We start from the raw sequence: 18,733 nt of genomic DNA on the forward strand, positions 1-18,733 counted from the left end.
AAGGTGCCAATAGTGCATTATGGCAGAGGGCGACTTGTTTGAACACATTCGTTAGAGAGACATCACAGCGAATAAATCTCTACAACTGTTATCCGTGAAAAGAGCCATCTGTGTGAAACTTTTGTACGACGTGCAAAAGGCACGTAAGTAATATGAAATTACAAATTATCTGACGACAAGGAATGGACAGGAAACTAAAAAGCAACCTTCCGTGTCAGTTTACAATTCTTCCTTTTGTGACAACCAGCGTAATTCACAAGACGTTATCAAGCTTGTTATTATGCGTGTTTGCTTGTTGGGGTCTTGCTCCCAAATTCGAACCCATGAGCTTGTCATTTTTCATCCGCATGCATTCTGCTAGCGTGAGAGTGCAATTATCGCCGCAGAAACGGAAGCCGCGCTGTATTTCAACTGCCGCCCGAACACACTGGCGTTTATCTCGGAACCAAGCACAACGCGAAGCTCGGTCGTGGGCAGCACGAAAGGCGCGAAGCGAGCGATGGTTTTTCCAAAGCACGGTTGAGAGCGATGTAATCGTGGCGCGCGCATTCGGGCGCAAAGAGTGCGCTGTCACGTGGTATTTTTTAAACTCCGCGGGCTTCGTTTTTCCCGAATAAAAACGGCCACGCAAAGTCTATCTCGTTGGAAGTGGTTGGGTTGAGCAATATTTGTGGAGCTCCACAACTTTCCTATTGACGCCTGAACGTTTCAAGCTACATTTCAAAAGTTAATTAATTTTTCTCGGCTAATTACTCAAAAAAAGACGAGCAAGAAAATAGTACTGTAAGTTTAGATAAACGCTAACAACATCCACGCGATTTCTGTTCTGAAGAAGGCATAGGTTTCTTTTCAAAATCTTGGTCGAGGTTCGCTGGGACACCCTATATATATGTATATATTTATATATATATATCTATATAATAGAGATAGGTTGTAGGTTGTAGATATATATATATATATATATATATATATATATATATATATATATATATATATATATATATATATATATATATATATATATATATATATAATAACGCAACTTTCGCAACCACAATCTCAGATGCAGCTGATGCCCACAACTTGAGGTGAAGAACTACACACAACCCCGCGGGCAGTATTCATATATGACAGTGCTTGCTTGTGAGAAGGGACCGAAGGGCTCAGCTATAGAGAGAAACAAACAAAGAAAACAAACAAAGAAGAATAACAAAATGACATTGCTGCTGTCGCGGCGAAGAGGAGCCATTTCTCTCGAGCTTTTAAAAGCGGAGTTAACGAAGCGTGTAAACGCCGCGAGACTAGAATAGCAACGGCACGTCGACTGCGCTGAGTGGACTGCGAGGGAAGCACACGAGAAGCGAGCACTTGAAGGACGCCGGTGCTTGACTTGATGAACATCAGAAGAGTACGCATTTGCACTGGTTGGTTCATGATTAAGAGCGGTAAACAGCGATAAACAACAGGACGAAGAGAGGGACACAGAGCACAGCGCAGGGACACAGACCCACAGGGTCTTCGTCCCGTTGTTTAGCGCTGTTTACCGCTCGTAATTGATGAACATGGCTCGACGCGGAGCTCGCGCTCATTCTGCTACACCTTTTGTTGGACGTTGCCAGTCCGCGCTAAAGTTTATGGATTTACGGTTGACTTGAGATCATTTATTTATTCGGACGTAGTTGGAAATGTTGGCAACCATTTTATCGCTGGCTTCATTATACTGTTGAGAGAGAGAGAGAGAAGTGATAAGGAAAAGGCAGGGAGGTTAAGCAGGCTGAACCCGGTTGGCTACCTTGCACTAGGAAAGGGGGAAAGAGAAGTGATCGATGAGAAGGAAGGGAGAAGTTCACACTTTGCACTGTACACACGCATTCAAGCGTTCATCGATAATCACAAGCGGTCATAGAAATCCTTAAGTGAATAAACGATGATAACATGAGAAGAAACGAGATCATTCAGGGAATAACGCAGTTTTCGCAGACGTGTGTGCATTGAACTAAATAAATAAATAAATAAATAAATAAATAAATAAATAAATAAATAAGTAATATAACCGGCAACGGTAACGGCATACGTTTGTGTGACTTGGCACGAGTCTGCACAAGCGCTCCACCAATAGATGTCCAGACGTGGGCGCGAACGACTTGACATTCTCCTCTGACCTCTTTCACTCGTCCGTTTTTTTTTTGTTTGTTTTTAATGTGAACGGCAGCTATGAGTTAGAAGCGAAAAGGACCGATCGTGCGCTTTGGTTAGATTATCCGAGAGACTACAGACACCGAACACTGGCATCGAGTCAGCGATCATACAGCGCCAAGCCCAGCATTCCAGTCACCACGCCACGGCCGCTATACAGAGGCACTGGACTCTGGCAAACACCGTCGATTTTCCGTCGGGCTCACCTCGTGCAACATACTTGCAGCACCCCGCCGTGTACAGCTTGATCGAGACGCGGTACCTGCGTCGTTGCTGCACGCGCACCGCGCTGTTTCTTTGCTTTAAGCGGTTTTCGCATTGTGTACGTCCTCTTCCCCTTTGTCTTCGCCGTCTGTTACATGGCTTAACAAACTACCTTTAGGTCAGGGCTGACACCACGTCCATGCGCCAGTCTAGAGATATCTGTCCACAAGGTATGCGCCAGAATAAATGTCTCTTGATATTGCCCAAAAAGGCTTCCTTGCGCACTGTTCAGCAAAACTACCCGGAAGGCTAAGAAATCTTGTAGCGCCCGCTTCGGCGACGGATGCCTCCAAACTAATATACTATAGACCTACGATTAATGGACGCGCCTCGGACTTGCCAAGCTGGAGCGATGGCTCTTTTGGCACCACCTGATTAGATATCTAGACGTATAGATTCTGAGCCTCTTGTTACTCACGTATATATCTCAGGCGCCGATTGCCGCCTGATGCACATTGTGCCAAGTTCACGCGTGTTCTTTTTCTTTGCAGAGGGGAAGGAGGGGGAGGGGGCTTACAAGGGATGGCGTACGCGCAATTGTTAAGTCGGCCACATATTCCTATTCAAAAGCATCGAAGTCTCAATCGTTGCCATATGGACGTCATTCCATTCTTCAAGGCTAGATGCCGAGATATGGCTGAGGATTAGTGTCGCGAACAGAATGCTTACACTGAAAGATGCGTGACGAAAAAAAAAACATGAACGCTGCGTCGTTTACAGTATAATCCGCTCTTTTCGGGCTGTAACACGCGATATACATAGGTACAACCTTCCGCTCTGGCTTTCGACTGGCGCCGTTATCTCGAGTGCGACTTTTTTTTTTTTTGTCGTCCACAAAGAAAAGAGGAGGGCCGGCCAGAAGTGGGCCTCTCGTGTGTTATATACCTGGATGCCAAGGAACGAACGGGTGGACCGGCGCGGCCGCTTGCAGAGGAAAGGGGAGCACGCGATATGCGCATTACTCATCCGCCGGCATCACTTTAAAGCTGAATGCAAGCCATGCCCCGAACACGCCTCCTCCTCCTCCCCTCCCCCCAATCTTCTTTTTTTTCTTGCAGCACGTCCTCGGTCCAACGGGACGCCCTTAATCTAGCACGTGCAGCAGTTTGCTCGGTCGTGTGTAGACTTTCTTTTGCGAGTGGCACTTTGCGGCGTAATCTCCAGGTTTTCTAAAGGAAGAAACGAATTGAGCCGCTTGTCCTGCAGCGTAGGTGCGCATGGAATGAAGAAAAAAGAAAAGAAAAAAAAAAGACAAACAAGACTGAAACACTCCATTCGATTCGGAGGGAAGAAAAAAAAAACTGGTTTTTCCCGAATATAAGCATTACGCTACCCCTTAATGTGGCCAACTTCCGTCCCGGTAGGCCGTGTTCACGGTCACTGCGGGAAAGCCGAACCGCCACCCGCCAAGGACGCGGTGCGGCGTGGCGCGCACACTAGCACGTGGCGTCTCATGTGGCACAGGTGGGCTTCTGCACATGCAGTCCGTGTTGCAACGGCAGGCAATCAAGTTCGGGCAGCACGCACGCCGCACAAGGCGCGTCCGAGTGAGTAAAAAAAAAAAAAAAAAAATCAGTGCCTCGGGCAGAGTGCGGCGGCGTTCAAGAGAAGCCGATGAGTCCGGTGCGATGTCTTGGACGACCGCAACTTCAGAATTCGCCTGTTTAAAATCTTTTTTTTACATAACTTTTACAAATTGCTTTACTGCGGTCGCCAATCAAAACCGCAAGAGCACTCCAAACCCTGTAGTCGTCCGAGTATGGAAAAGACGGGGGACGACGACGACGACGACACATGAACCAAAACTAGAGAACAAGAACAAGAAAGTACGCGCATGTCAGTCTTTGCGACATACGCGAGTGCTCATCATTACAGGTAGTGCAAATCCACAAAAACAGAGAGAAGTGAATTCAACAGGATTATATTGCTGACGGTCAGCTAAATTTTATGGCCGGAAAGCGCTTATAAGGCGATGTCAGCATTTACTCTGTCAGGAGGCTCTGTAATACCGGGGGCAGCGTTGCTGCTGCCTTCGACAATCAAAACTTGCCCGATAGGCCTCCGCAGCAGCGTGAATTCCCAGCTCCGTGAATTGCTGGGCGATGTTGCGTTACCTGAATCTGGCAGCGTACCGCTGGACAAGTTAACAATGCCAGTTAGTTGGTGGTATATAACGGTTTACTCGACGCTTGTCGTTCTTGCGTGCACTTTAAGCCGTCGCGTCGGGCTGACGCGGCGATTCGGAAGACAGTTTTAGTCGCCGAGGGCGTAGCTCGTGTGGTGATCATCATAGATCAGGATATTGCTATAGTGCTTGTACCGGGAGCGTTTTTGGTGCACGAATGCGCACACGCAAGTAAATTACAATGGGGCGCGCCGTTCCCACTACACTAAGCCTCTTTTCTCTCAAGTAACACGCGTGCTTGAGCGCACCGAAGAGAGAACCTTCTCATCTCCATCTCTGTAGCCGCGACTACCCCTCCTCGAAGCGCCGATTTCTTGTCATCGTTGCTGGCTGTCTTTTTGTCTTCTATTTTTCTGCGCTGCTTGCCTCCACTGCGGCAAACCGTGAAACGATTGTCCCTGCTGTCGCAATAAAGAACGACCAGGCTTCCGTGAATAGAAGCCGGGCAGCCGGCGCTGCGCACGTCGGTGCGCGGGCGGAGGGGCAGCGCACTTAGGAAGAAGGGTGTGTTTTCGCATGCGTGCGGGGTGGGTGGGGGGGTCGCCGCCTCACAGACGATCTCGAAAACGACTCCTCTAGCGCGTTTTGCTTTTCGCCTCAGTGTCATTCCGAGTCAGCTTTCGCGCCACACGAGAAGACACATGGGGAAGGCTATTGCGAAGTGGTGTGTCGGTGAGGGGGGGTTGTCTTTTGGATATTCAAAGGAAACGACAACGCGTCTCGACAGCGCGAGTGGAAAGAAATAGTCGTAATGCGCTATTGCGACATAAGGAGGAAGTCTTACTCGCTTATCACTGTTACATCATTCTTACCTCTTTTCAAACCGAATGAGAAGAGCCGTACCAGACGGCAGATTGAAAGCGCCCGTTTATTTCCCATTCTTCTTTGTTTGCCGGTTCGTTCTTCTTGTTTTTTGAAACGTTCCGACACGAACTTTCCGCGGGCGTCCTTTCGTTCTTGCAGCGGTCGTGTCGAAATAGAAGACAATTGCTCGCGGAGCGAGTGTGGGGAGCGCGGGCTCCCTGCCGAGACGCTCCTCTATAGGCGCGGCTGTCGCAGCGGCGGCGCATGTTTCGGGCCGCTTCCGTTACATGATTTAAAAGCCTCCATTCGACCTTGGCTTGTCTCAATGGTTCTCTCCGCTGCTATTGGGAAAGCTAAGCTACAGCACCAGCCAGCGCTTGTGGCTCGTGCGGCGTTGCTCTCGTTTTCTCGAACCGGGGATAAGACTCTGCGATTAGGGTCGCTCCGGTGTCTGTCCGCTTCTCGCATACTGACAGGAGCGTAACAGGAATGGTGAATGGACCGACAGCCACTGCTACATGCAGTAGTAACGTACAACTTCAGGATTACTGTCTTCCTCGTCTCATAACACGTGCCGCGCGAAGTAAAGGTAAGTATGGGGCCGAGTATGTGTTGGACTGAGAATGCCCCCGCTCACATATAGAGGGGCAGATAGGCTCCCTCCAAACACTTTGAGGCGTTGAGTACGCGCCGTTAGTGTCACGGATATAATCCTAAAAACGATCCCAACGACGACATTGATATCCCCACTCCCAGCAATATATGAAAGGTACGTGGAACACGCACTGTGGAAACTGTGGATGGAAACTACGGCACTCGTGTTTCTTCTCGAAGTCCATACGTCCCAGTACAACGCATTATTATTATTATTATTATTATTATTATTATTATTATTATTATTATTATTATTATTATTATTATTATTATTATTATTATTATTATTATTATTATTATTATTATTATTATTATTATTCGTCACGCTCGGCCACATAGTTATTTCGTATCACTGCTCAGGAAGGGCTCTTAGCCATCAAGCCCGTGACACTAAAAAAAGAGAAAGAGAAAGTAAAGAGTGTAGTATACTGGTAGCCAGAGGTGACGGAGAAGGGCGAAGCGTCTAATATGCGCGCCTGATTACGCTAGCGTGCCAAGAAATCCAGTGACCCGGCTCCGGTGTACGATAAAGTCAAGCGCTTCGCACTTCCCCTTCAATTATCAGAGATATAACCGCTGACTTTCAAGGAAGAATTCTAAGTGCAGTCATCCTATCAGGAAAAGCATCAGCGAAGTTTTGCATGCTCCGCGGAGACGATATTTCAGCGCTCCAAGGGAACCGTGTAAAAATGCCGTGCCACCGAAGGTCTGCATAGAGACAAAAACAGAGGAGACGTACGTGAAAGCGGTCGCCTAGCGTGACTCATTAGGACTATATAGAAGTTAAACTCCCACCATTGTACTATACCGCGTTATCCGCATCTTCTCCGACAATGCCGAGATCTCGCGATTAATGCGGCTTGCCGAAGCGCCTGCAGTTATCTCCCCGAGAACCAGAAGCGGACTGGAGAAAGATATGTTTCTCTTGTGCGTGTAGCAACTCCTTCGCAGAGTCGCGCGTTAAACGTCGCCCAAAAGCACGCGCGCCGAGTCTATATCTCTACAGCGGCGAAGCACTTTGGCGCCGTTTTGACGCCGTCGCATTCGCTGCGCGGCACGATTCTCGTCACGTATGCACGCGCGTCTTGGCATGCGCGCGGCAGAGAAGCGATGGCGGCACTCGGGATGCTTCTTGGGGAGACTCCATTTCAAGGGATGCCAATTAGCTTCGACGCGCTCCTTTTACTTGCATTCATGTGGTGGTGCCTGCAAAGGGGAGGGGTTGAAGGGAGAGATCGTCTACGTGGAGAGGCGGGATTGGAGTCAGCCTAACCGTAACACATTCCAACGCTAATTAATCTAGAGATTAGGGTTCTGTAACTCAACTGTGAGCATGCGACCAAGGCGCACAGATCAAAGGGGAAAAGTGAACGCAAAAAGTGAAGTAGAGAGGGAGATAGTAAAGAGAAGAAAGGCAGGGAGGTCAACCAAAAACGTAAGGTAGAACGTAGTTGTAGTGTAGCGGTAAGAAGTACCCGTTTCATCTCGCTTCAGGGTTATATTATCGATGGAACACGCAACCGGAAGAGCCGTGCCAAGACAACACTACAGAACAATAATTTTTAGGAACAAATTGCGTTTGTGTTTCCATTCATTTATTTTTAATGCGAACAGCCTTCTTGGCACTGTCAAAGTAGATTTATTTCCTTCTACCTAGCTACCGCACCAAAAATGTGACGCGATCCCGAATAGCTCAGTCTAAAAATGTGTGTCGTTCGCGTGGGTATATATGGTGTCACTGGGTATGTGTTGCTTTTCAATGAACCTCTTCGACGCCAACTTGGGTTACATTGTATGTGCACTAGGTGTGCGCGCGCTTTATGGGGGCGCCGCCAGAAGGTGCAGCGTGTCCAAAGGGAATTAAGCGCGAGAGAGGAGCTCAGCTGCAGTGCACTCCTCATGCATGACGCCTTGCGGCTATTTGCATACTTGGACAGTCATCGTAGATGAATTCTGGCCAATTTTTTGTTATTATATTAAATTCTGGGGTTTCACGTGCCAAAACCAGGGTATAATTATGAAGCACGCGGTAGTGGACGACTCTAGAATTAATTTGACCACCTGAGGCTACTTAACGGGCATCCAATGCATGATACACGGGCGTCTTTGCATTTTGGCCTCATCGAAATGCGGCCGCCGTGGCCGAGGTTTGATCCCGCGCCTTCGAGCTTAGCTGCGCAACGCCGTAGTTACTAAGGCCCTGTTTCTGAAACACTCCTTTCCTTACTAAGGATGTCTCACACGCTGTAAGGCGACCTGGCATCAATTATGGAACGTACCTTACTAAGGGGCACTAAGTTAGGGCCTCGTTGGTGCTTCCCCGCGCTTAGGGAGCCGGAATGCTACCTTCATGCTTCCTAACCGTGCTCATCTAACTGAACGCATGCTTCTCCGCACGAGTTTGTACGCGGTACGCTCGGCTAGAATAGGTGCCGTGCGCAGCCAAGGCCGCGGTAGCCAGCCGCCCTATATTAACGTCCAGTTTGGTCCCGCGGACCGCGTTTTGTGCCATCTCACTTTACTTTGATTTAGTGAAAAGCGAGTGGCGAGAATGACAGCCTTGCGATATTTATCCGAAGACGATAGCTTCGAAAGCTATGCACGGTTTCTTCGACGAGCAAATGAACTTCTTTGCGGGACTGTCTACAAGCCTCCGCCTTTGACTCCAGCCCGGCGTCTGATTGACAGGCAGAATCCACTGAAATACTACGACGAAGTGGACTTTCTAGCCCGGTAACGTTTTTTCCAAGCGAGCTGTTACAGCCATACTGGCAGAGCTGCAACTGCATTGTAACACTGACAGCAGAGGAGAGCCGCTGTCTGCTCTCTTGAAGGTCCTCATCGCACTGCGTTTTTACGAAACGGGCGCCATGCAAACTGCTGTAGGCGACCTTGTGTGTGTATCCCAACCCTCTGTGTGCCGATGTATTTGGAAGGCGACACAGCTGAAATGCCTACGTCTGTATCCCAAGTACGTACGGCTGCCAAACGCCAGTGAAGCGAGGGTAGTCATGACCAGGTTCTATTCAATCGGACGATTCCCTGGGTGCATCGAATGTACTCATATACCAATAAATGTCCCGGTGGAGACGACGCAGAAGTCTTCCGAAACAGGAAAGTGGTATTCTCGGCAAATACACACACACACGAAACAAAACGTACGCAAAAAAAGAGAAAGCGATGCCTGACCAACCGAACTCAGATGCTGCCCTAGTTCCTAGACTGAGTTTTCTTTCCTGCCATATGCATCATTTTAGAACTATTTTTACGTTATTAACCAAAGAAATGGAATTTATGCCCCCGTATAGAATAGAAATGCAATTTTAACAGTCCCGGCACTTTACCTTGGCAATTCATTACAAATATTTTAGAATTTTTTGTAAGTAACCTCGAAACCAGAAGCCTCTAACGTTACACTTCCTTTGGTGAGGCACTCCTTCCCCAGGGAAGGTGAAAGGGGGCTTTTAGAATTCGCGGTAGCCTTCCGAGGGCGCCTAACGTTTAGGTAGCATGGAGGACTCCTTGCGGAAGGCAGGGAAACGGTCTAAGGTTAGGAGCGTTTCAGAATCCGGCCCTAAGCCACCACGGTGGGTCCGAATGTTTTCTTTTTTTCTTCGCATTATGCGCACATTTTTAGAAGTGCGTTTCGTAGTTCCGCTTAATAGGTTCCCCGTTTTCGTTCAATGTAAAGAGCACTTCCGCATATACATGGTGCGGCAGGTGTTTGAGAACACACATATCGTGACGCCCATCCTGTAGGTACATAATAGCTGCAAATAGTTTTTATCTGCAGGTAACCATGGCAGAACTTCAGTTAACTCAGCAAATGAAGAGGCATAGGGTTATCGTGTCCGTGGCTGCAGGACACCCTGATTCAGAGATCGCAACATTCTTGAAGGTTGCCCTATCATTCGTGTTCAATGTTGGGAAAGAACTGGAGGCTGCCAAGGGTGATGTGGACGCTGTTTCGCAAAGGAAACGATATTTTTAGCGTTCTGACACTCTTAGGAGACCAGAATTCATTAGTCGCGCCCAAGGTATCATTGATGAAGACCCTGGCAAGTCGATAAGAGCCCTCGCCAAGGAGGTAGAGGTTGACGAGGCCACTGTCAGACGTGTGGTTCATAAGTACCGTCGCTACAAGCCTTATGATATGCAGAGAGGACAGTTCTTGCCTGGGAAAACCAAGGAAAACCGCCTGACCAGAGCTAAGTGTCTCCTGACCAAACTGAAACACTCAGAGGAGCCTGGAATGTTGTGGTTTTTCTCCGATGAAAAAAACTTCGTCCAGGACCAGAAGCTGAACCACAAAAATGATCGGTGGTTGTGCAAAGGTTCCCAGGATGTTCCAACTGTCATGCGCACAGAATTTCCAGCATCAGTGATGGTCCTGGTTGTCGTGAGCAGGTTGTGAAGCCCTTGATTGCTGCTGTAGCACGTGAGAGGCCGTATATTTTCCAGCAAGACTCTGCACCATCCCACACAGCCCATACCACGCAAGAATGGATGGCCGAAAACCTCCACGACCACGTTACTCCAAACATGTGGCCTCCCAGCTCCCCAGATCTCAGTCCAATGGACTACTACGTATGGGGCGTAGTTGAGAGGGAGTCCAATAGGCACCCACACAACACCCTTGAGGCTCTCAGGGGAGCTATTGTTGATGCAATAGCGAATGTTCCGAAGACACACCTCATCACAGCCTGCGGTCGGTTTCGGCATCGTGTGGAGTCTGTAATTGCTGCGCTCGGCGGTTTCATTGAATGATGACATTCATTGCATGTATGGCTACCTGTACACAACGTTAAATAGTCATAAATTATCTGTATCCAGTACCTGTGTCTGTTTGCGTGTGCGCGTAACTTTGTTCTCAAATGCCTGCTGCACCAGGTATGGCGCTGCAGCGACTCACATATATCTATATAATGAGCGAGTTTTTATTTGTTTCCATTATTTTTAGCCGCCAGGTCTTTTGCAATGACTGTGGGGTTGACTGAGAGGGAAACTTACGTTTCATAAATAGGAGCATTCGCCTCAAAGATTGAGCAGCGCCATATCGAAAACAGATTTTCAGATGAAAATGAAGGCAGATATACGCGGAGGTCAACGGTTCCTAAGCGAGTGAACTGCTTTGGGTTCACACCTGCGGTAAATATCATTTCTCCAGTAATTTATAATTAGGCTAGCATTGTTTCCGTGCATATAAATACAATTCGCTGACTGCCATGCGTAATCTGACTCGTACTCTTGAAATAACTTGTACTGGACGCTGGAACATGAAAGCTTGTGCGGCGTACCACGTCCACGTGTGTGCGTGCGTGCGTGCGTGCGTGCGCGCGCAGCCTATTTGTTAACCCCACGCTCGCCTCCTCCTCCAGGGTCTTCGTCCTGCCTTAGCTTCATTCGACACGGGAGAAGGCGAGAGTGGAATTATGGCCGCTGTTTTCGATAGTGCCGCCCTTAAATCCGTTCGGCGGCGACGGTGGCGTTGTATACGTGCGTGACTGTCGAGCGTTCGTGCGCGGCGGTCTCTACTGCCTACGCTCGCGGATACTCTCGCTATATCCGCGCGCCAGTTGGACAAACAACGCTGCGCCGCAGCACAGGTTTTCTCAAACGCTCGCGAGAAGAAAAAAAAAATAATTGAGACGCGCCTTCCTTTCCCGTGGTGTCCGTCTTCCATATATCCCCTGTCCGCCTCGCACGCACGCCTATAGCTCTTCGCGCTAACCGCAGAGTACACGTACGGCTGGAGCGCACCAACAGTCGGCCGCCTCGCACCACCGGCACTGCCGCCGAGGCAGCCAAGTCGCTCCCGCGCAACTCAAACGGCCATTTTTCATCGGTCGCGCGCCGTCTGGAACGTGGAATGCGCCCCGCCGAAGACGACTACTTCTCCGTGGAGTGGAAAGCTCTCTCTTTTGCTTCATTCGCTCCCCCCCACCACCCCCGCTTTTATTTTTAATTTTTACCTTTGTCTTTCCTCTCTCTCTTTTTTTCTTCTTTTTCGTGCCTCTTCTTTCGCGATTCCCGTTTAAGTCTCTCTCTTTCCGTCCACCCTGGCACTACTTTGCCTCTCGTTTGCCGCTATATAGCGTCGCCCGACCGCGCGCTATGCTGCTGCGACGCTGTCTACGCCGCGGACCCCTTTACGCGGGAGCTGATTCAGTGACAGCGTCTAAAATAGTTTGAGCGGTTCTCCACCCCCGCGCTTCCGCTGGGGCCGCGTTTTGGCTCTTCTTCCTCTCAACAGCCGGCGTGCAAGAAAAGAAGCAGGAAACAATATAAACAAGGGAGAGAGAGAAAGTGCAAACCGGGCGAGCTAAAGTGCTCTTTGCTTTGAGAGAGAGAGAGAAGAGCTATGGCAGCTCTCAATAAGTCACCCAAATAGAAGGCACGCATTTTTCAAGGCACAGCCCGTGCTGAAACTCACTTCGTTACTTCTTTTCCAGCGTTCTGGCTGTTCTTAGAATATTAAAGTACACAGAAGCTGGGTATCTCTATATTTTCGTTATTTCTTTTTAAATTAAAAGAGGCAGAATTTGGACCTTCTCCATCTAACCTTAAAGAACAGTGACGAATGCACCCGCCGCGGTGGTTTGCGGTTAAGCAGTCTGCGGTTTGCTGCTGAGCACGAGGCCGCGAGCTTGATTCCCAGCGAATTTATTCGGGTGAGAGCGGAAAGCAGACGTGCTCACGAGTGGGCACCCGCTTTAGGAGAGCGTGAAAGAACCCCAGGTGGTCAAAATTAGCCCGGAGCCCTCCACTGTGGCATCACTCATGGCCTAGCTCTGCGTTGCTTCGGGCCCTTATCAATCAATCAATCAATCAATCAATCAATCAATCAATCAATCAATCAATCAATCAATCAATCAATCAATCAATCAATCAATCAATTTACAGTCATGTGCGCGTATCCACTGATCATGCTACGTGCGCGGCAGCTGTGTGGGCCTAATTATGGGCGAATTATCACATCCAGAATCCGAAATCTATACAAGTGTCATTCAAATTTTCGTTGGAGGTGATACTTTGTACAGCTGTATCTAACTCACGGTTCATTCAGGTGCAATGTTCAGCAACATATACTGAGTAGTTTTGCTCGGAGCATATTTGAGATCAGTTCTGAAGCTGAAAATGTTATGGTCTTCTCTCGGTATCGGTCTTAAGCCAGGCAAGTAGTAACTCATTGATAAACATGTAATTTTATTTACTCCGTTTAGCTGTCGACAGCGTTCCTCACGTTCTGTTGGGCTGCATGCAGCATAATCAAGGAGAAGGAGATGCGCGTAAAATGTATAGTCAAGAAGAGCGAACGTGGCGCACAAATAACGTCACGTCCATGCAGACATAAAAGAAAGAGCATAACAAAGAAAGACGAGCCGGGAAAGAGGAGGAGAGGGACTGCTTGTCTTGTACGTGTATTTATACGCGGCTACACGTGAGTAGTGTCCTCCTCTATGGTTTGCCCAGAACCTTCGTAAAAAAAAAAAGAAAAAAAAATATGGCTCGATCGTGATCGGCCTGAGATCGGAGCATCACGCGCGCTGTCGAACGCCATCGCAGCGGCGCGATAGCCTCGAGAGCATGCTCGCATATAGCAGGCGATCGGACGCGTGATCATGGCCACCGCAAGAATGGACGGCGGCGGCAGCGGGAAGGAAGCCGGCGTGGCCATTTCGCGTGCATCTCTCTGGGCGCTTTCGCTCTCTCTCCCTTGACGCGGCCGGATGACAGTGCCGACGTCGGTGGCGATCAACTTTCTCGCATGCCTACATCTACGTCGCATCACGACGACGGCGAGCCCCTTTTCTTCTTAAAGGAACATGAGAGAGGGCTCGGAAGGGGGCAAGAGTTTCGTTCCTTGATGAGGCGCGCACGCGCGAGACGCCCAGATGCATCCAAGGGCGCCCTTCCCTCCACCTCATGCACACCCACAGTATTCGTGGATCGTGCTCTTAAGATCTCCGACGGGGGTCCCGCCGCGGCGTACGCCCAGTCTTTCCAGTCACCCGATTCGAGCGTGAGTCGTCGGGCATTTCCTTGGGCACGAGACCTGTTGCTGCTCGCTTTGAACAAGTGCGCCGCCGCCGACCAGAGAACAGAGGGTCCATCCACACGTATGACAGGAAAGAGAGAGGAAACGACGGTTGAAACATCGTATTCTTTAAAACGCACGTCGATCGCGGCGAAGAGGAAATGGCACTGATGTGTCTGGCGATGTGTCTGCCGCAGCGCTTACGAGACGGGAAACAGTCCGCGACCGCCTCAAGGACAAGGTTAGCATTGATGTCGGAGTGATGTCGCGGTGAAGGAAGGTCGTGTAGAGCGGCACACTTACAAGGCGCCGTCTGTAGTGGTCGGAGGGCTCTTTTCTTTTTCCTTTCTTTTTTGCCTATTCAACGATGGTTCCACGATTCATGGTTTGATGACACGTTAGGAAAACTGATTCACTGGGGGCATCCGGGCTTGTAGTATTTTCCATTGTCATTTGCGATACTGACGTCTGTCAGTATCTCCAACAACAAGTAGTATAGATGTAAAAACAATGAAAGTGAAGGACATGAGAAATGACAGTGCTCGCCGCGTTGTCTTTCTATGTTCGACGTTCCAGGAACTTTAGCAAGAACAGTTGGCCAGGCCCCTAAAGCGATCGCCACAAGACGAGCGCCAATGCTCATGTTATGAGTCTTGGTTGTGTTTTCTCTCTGTGCCGTGGAAAAGTACAACACATAAATTACATACGAGGTTACGCAGCTGTAATTGTGTAACATATGTAGTGTATTTTTCGTCTTGGCATTTACAAGATGTTATGTATTTATTTATTTCTATTTATCCGCTCCAGCTGGCCACTCCTGACGGTATCGTAAACACTGCGCTGTACTTGGCCATTGGCGAAGCGCGAAATGGAACGCAACCGTTGCGTTTTTTTCGGCCCAGCAGAACTTTGCAGCCAGCCCGTTTATTGATCGGCCCGCTATACGCGTCCCGTATCACACCGCGCCCTGCCTTGGTGCGTCCGCCAGAAGAACGAACCAAGTCCGATTGACACCTAGGAAGCTAGAGCTGGCTCTCGTCGAAGACGTGTGCACCGAGCCGTGCAAATCGGTCGGACGGCGGCGGGCTCGTCCGCCGACACCAACGTGCGCCGCCCTCCGTCGTGGTCCGCCCGAGAGTGTTGCTCGGGGTCGTCATGGTCTGCGGGCGCCCGCGACGCTTCGAAAGGGTCACCGGGGAGCCCACGACGCGCCCGTGTGCCACTGCGTCGCGCAGGCGTCGGCTCGATTAAGCTGCTGTTAATGGACAATTGTTGACCTCGGTGCGGTCCTTATCTTTTTCTCTTTTTTTTTTTTGTTACTGTCCTCACAATTTCTGTTGCTGCACTTTTCAAAGCTCATGGTCAGTGCATCGTGCTGCGTATAGTGGTGCATATAGCATCATTTCGCAGATGGTGAAAAAAAAGTCGCGATTTCGCCCGAGAAAGCATAGATTGCGATAGCAAATTATAGTGGTGAACGGCTATACGAATACAGATAGTAGTTTTATCGGCCATATAAACTTGTAAACATAGGCATACTAACTAAATTAGCAAGCATGGTGGCACGCACGCACAAGGAAGTATGAGCCCATCTCACTATATATATATATATATATATATATATATATATATATATATATATATATATATATATATATATATATATATATATATATATATATATATATATGTATATATCGTGTGTGCGTGTGTACACCCCCCCCCCCCCCCCACACACACACACCTACACAGATGTGTTTGGTAGCACCTCCTGTGTTCCTGTCCCCAAAAAAGCGCCTGAGGACAGGAAGACAGTCGGATGCTTGTCCAAGGACTGAGCTGTAACTGAAATAAGTATATTGCATTAAACATTGATGCACAATGACCCAAGTTTGTATTCTAACTTTAAGAAACTGTTGTACTTGCCACTGCTTTGTTTTCGCTGAAATATTGTAAGAAGACAAAAACGAAACTTTGTTCTTAGAATAACGTTACCCGGCTGCAGTGGCTCTTTCGTTCCCTTAAATAAATTGATGCGGAAAGCAGTTATGAGACCTTGAAGACCAGTACGCCTGTGAATTTTCTAATGACATCACTCCATCTAATTTCCCGCCACCCGTGGCTCGCACCTGTGACAGCCATTAGGCTGCACTGATGGACTACCATTTATCTGCTATACGCAATACATAAGCTACTCCGATTTCGCTGTTGCTTCCTAAGCTGAGCAAGAACATTGTCCACCCAAATGCTGCTCTCTATAAAAGTATTATGCAGATTCAAAGCAGACTTCTGTGTGATACAAAGGTTTCGTTCATCAGTCAATGTAATACTATAAAACTAAAAGCGATACGTCAATTGTCTTCGCTGTCGTCATATAAAGCGTGTAATCTTATGCAGTGTTTATGATTATGCACTGCACAGGTCACAACTTTAATGGCATGCAATGCTTACGTTTATGTACTGCACCGTTCACAAACTATGCCGAAATGCAAACAGCACTTCATGACAATGTGTGAGACGTCGACGCAGTGATGTCACGCAGGCGACATTTGACGTTCGCCGAGGGAAGTATGGTTGTGAACATATGCGCTGGATCGGCATAATTGCTTATTTTGTGCGTGTGAGCTATTTGACGAGGCAGCTGCAGCCGCGGTCAGCGCAGTCGTGGGGTTCTCGCAAGGAAAGCTTCTTTGCACTGCCGTTCTTTTTTGTGCACACCCAAGACTCTCGATCAACGCCCTGCGGCTCTCCCCTCAAAGGTCGCCCTCTGCGGCAGTGGCTCGGCAAGGCTTCGACACAGAGCGCTGAACGTCGTCGCGCCCCGTGGTATTTTCAGAGCTGGAGGGAAGAAAGAGAAGGGAGCTTGTTTATCGCTGCTCGATTGCGTAGCCGAGCGGTGGTGATGATTCCAAAAATGAACTCCGGCGTAGTGCACGTGAGGACGCTGCAGTCTGTCGACCTTTCCGCACGAAGCCGCGGTGACGACGACTTCAACGCTCAACCCCACCTCGAACAAACTGCCGCCTCCCCTCCACTTGACGTATTATTTATATATACTCGTACCACCTTCGTAGTAATACAGAGAAGGCAGAAGTATAAGAAGAAAAAAAGAAAGCGGAGGGTAACGCGCGGAAAACCCAACAAACATTTGTGTTCGTTTTCGTTCTTCCCGTGTCAGGCTGGAGCACAGGCTGTTTGCTGTCACTCGCCGTTACAACGGTTGTCGGTGTCAACACAACGCGTGTTTCTATTGAAGAGAGAACGGCACTAGACGTGTGGACAAAACGCGCATATTGGAACGTTTTCACCCGCTTGCCAAGGAGATGGGTTCGATGCTTATGTTTGGCAGGTTCCACTTCGGTGACCCGTATTATGGGTGAAGCAAGTAAATACTCTAGCAGCGGAGGCTTTAAAGGAAGTCTGATAAAGATCTTTCTACGTGGCAACCTGTATTTCGTGTGCTAAATACTCCAACGCAGCCCCACCCCCGGTCCCTTCGCCATCTTTTAGTGTTCTCCAATAAAAATTTGCGTCGATATAGCGAATGACAATTATATATATATATATATATATATATATGTGTGTGTGTGTGTGTGTGTGTGTGTGTGTGTGTGTGTGTGTTTCATATTGAGAAAGCGTTCGAACGCGGCCTTTATTTGCATTGGTTGCAGTATTGCAGTCTACATAGGTGCTGGCTTGTGACTTGTAGACCTCTGGCGGAGGTCTAGAATGTGTATGTGTGTAGGGGGCGGGTTGTTGATTATTATAGCCACCACCGCAAAGTTCTCAAAGGTACGTGGGAAAACTCAGCAAGCGTCGTCCACGGGAGCATGGCGGTCGCCTTTTCGGCTATAGTTGTGATATCTCGTGTCAGTACAGACGAAGGATAACCGTCAGTCATTTTTTTTTCCCTCGTTATTTTCGCTGAACGTTCAAGCGTTTACCCACAATACCCACATTCCTGCACCGATTAGCTGTTATAGGTGTAAAGTCCTCAAGCGTAGCAAACACTATAAGGGGGGTTTAGCGGAAGAACATTCAGGACTGCTCGAAAAGCGTTGTCCTTTCGCTGAGCGGCCCCATTAGTTGAAGAGGTCCCTTGCTGGAACACATGCCTGTACGCATAGGCAAGTACACATGCCGCCAAGACTATTTTTCAGCGCGACGTCTGAAATATGCTGGCACGTGGTTGAAGTACACGCATGTATGTAGTAGATATTCCTTTCAGAATATAGTAGGAGCAGGAATGAGCGAACGGTATCGCTTCAGTCTTATCCACAATCTACTTACATTGTGTAAGCTACTGGTTGAACAGTTTGGAGGGCCTGAATACCCACCGCGGTAGCTCAGTGGTTTTGGCATTGCGCTGCTAAGCACGAGGTCGCGGATTCGATTGCGGCCGCGGTGGCGCATTATGATGTCACTGGAATGCAAGTACGCTCGTGTACCGGTGCGCTGTGTGCACGTTCAAGAACCCCAGGGGGCCGAAATTGAAGAATATCCTTGAGTAACTTGAATATCCTTGAGTAACGTGCATTGAAATTTCGACTATGTTCACGAAGGTTTGAACAATATGTATATGCTACTATTCT

At 48.7% G+C, this 18,733-nt stretch overlaps 1 protein-coding gene across 1 annotated transcript in view; it reads left to right on the plus strand.

Moving 5' to 3' along the window:
- ko (Stork-head domain-containing protein knockout) overlaps positions 1-18,733 on the plus strand; it is a 426,112-nt gene that overhangs the window by 251,363 nt on the left and 156,016 nt on the right. The window lies entirely within an intron of this gene.

This window comes from Dermacentor andersoni, chromosome 1 (genome assembly GCF_023375885.2).
Source record: "Dermacentor andersoni chromosome 1, qqDerAnde1_hic_scaffold, whole genome shotgun sequence".
Classification (NCBI taxonomy): Eukaryota; Metazoa; Arthropoda; class Arachnida; order Ixodida; family Ixodidae; genus Dermacentor; species Dermacentor andersoni.